This window comes from Austrofundulus limnaeus, unplaced genomic scaffold (assembly GCF_001266775.1).
Source record: "Austrofundulus limnaeus strain Quisiro unplaced genomic scaffold, Austrofundulus_limnaeus-1.0 Scaffold162, whole genome shotgun sequence".
In the NCBI taxonomy this organism is placed as follows: Eukaryota; Metazoa; Chordata; class Actinopteri; order Cyprinodontiformes; family Rivulidae; genus Austrofundulus; species Austrofundulus limnaeus.
Window position 1 is genome coordinate 711,991 of NW_013952564.1, and position 1,867 is coordinate 713,857.

Here is a 1,867-nt window from a genome sequence, read left to right on the forward strand (position 1 = left end):
TAAAGGGTAATAAAATAATTGCTGCTGTAATATTTTCCTACAATTATTACAAAAACACAAAATAAGTAAAAATAAGTTTTTATATTTGTGCACAAGCTGTTTAGATTGTCAAAAGCCTGTGTTTTTAGGGTTATTAATGAAGTTCCTGTACTCAGACCAGTAATATTTGGGGTCACAAGTTTTTGCCATGGAAATTTTGTGGGTCAGAAGATAAAAAGTTTGGGAACCTCTGCTGTACGTATATGACTCACTCAGTCATAAAATATGATGGGTGAGTGAGGTAAGGTGTGTGTTGTGTTTGGCGAAAATGTACACAGAAAAAGAGGGGCAAAAAATGTTTGTTTTTATCTGGCAACCCTGATGCCCTCACTGAGGCACTGATCGTGCAGCGGCTGCATGATCACAGTTACATCTGAACCTAATGAATAAACTAACGTTTCTTCAGACCTAGGATGCTTTTTGTGTTTTGCTTCTACAAGATGCAAACGGTAAGTAACACAAAAAACACTCTGCTGACTGTAATTTATTGTAATTGCTGTGAGTTTAGAAAAATAACGTTTGCTGTGTGACAGCTGTTTGCACATGCACATTTTCAAAGCTGCGGGGTGCTTCTCACCTCATGGGGGGAGGGGGTACCAAAACGCTCCACAGAGACCTGGTTTCAAAAAGTTCCGGAGTCAGAGTCTCCGCTCAGCAGTGATGTGTAAACGGGTCCCTCTTCATTACTCTCAAAACAAGACACATTTGCCAACCACCAAAAGGCAAGCAATGTTTTCGTATGTGTACATTTAGCTGTCATGTAAGCAAAATATCTCACATTAAATACATTTGATTGAAAGTTTCAGAAGGTTTTTGTTGGATGAACATCAACAACAGACAGACTTTTGGAGTAAAACCAATTGAAGAAAGCCTCCACAGCTAATCGAAACAGGAATGCCTCTAACTCAGTAATGAGATTTTGCAAAATATTATGTTGAAGGTTTCATCAAACCAGTTAGCATGGAAAGCAGTGGGTGTTGTGTGTCCCTTCAATGAATGCCAGTTCTTTAATTACATACAGAAGATGATCAATCAGCTGATTACTTGGGCTGATTTTTGCCAATTTTGAAAAACAGTCAGCGTTAGCCACATCTGTGCATACTAAGCTGATTATTATAAAGCAGCTACATTTGTGAGCAGAACGTCTTTACACCTGACATGCTGTTGTATCTGTGTACTTTAACCCATAGGGGACAGCCTGTAATGTTAGGGGTGTTTTGTTGTTTGGTTTCATCATCATCATCATCATCATCAACAACAGCTTCAGGACAGATTAAGTGATTACATTAGACTGTCAAACGCATGAACAAATGCAGGACTGGTCCACATTTCCACATTTTATGTAGGTTTTATTGTTCTTGCATGGTTTAAATTGTTATAGACCAAAAATACAAAACACACCATTAAGTTGTCTTTATACTATATGTAAGCTATCAGCTGCTCTGATTTTCAGTACGAGCATGAGTCACTGAAAACCCCTTATCAAATAGCTGTTTTCATATACAGTATTACTAAAGCAAAGCCTTTTAGGTGATCCAAGTACAATATGCGGTATAGTTTCTAATCTAAATTTCAGTCCATTACTAATACAGCTCTGGGCCAACAGTGGTGACCAGAGGTAGGGTTTTGTCCTGTGGATTGACAGTTCGAACTCCCACTCCATTCATCTCAGTTGTTGTGTCCTTGGGCAAGACACCCAACTTGCCTGATGGTGGTGGGCCTGATGTCGCAAATGTATGGCAGCTAGGGGTGTAAGAAAATATCGATACACTGAAATTTCGCGATATTTCATTTCGCGATACTGTATCGATATTCTAAAGCCCTGTAT

The 1,867-nt window shown here is 38.9% G+C and overlaps 1 protein-coding gene across 1 annotated transcript in view; it reads right to left on the reverse strand.

The window, feature by feature from the left end:
• The window catches only part of nt5dc3 (5'-nucleotidase domain containing 3), a 19,921-nt gene that overhangs the window by 14,300 nt on the left and 3,754 nt on the right, over positions 1-1,867 (reverse strand). The window lies entirely within an intron of this gene.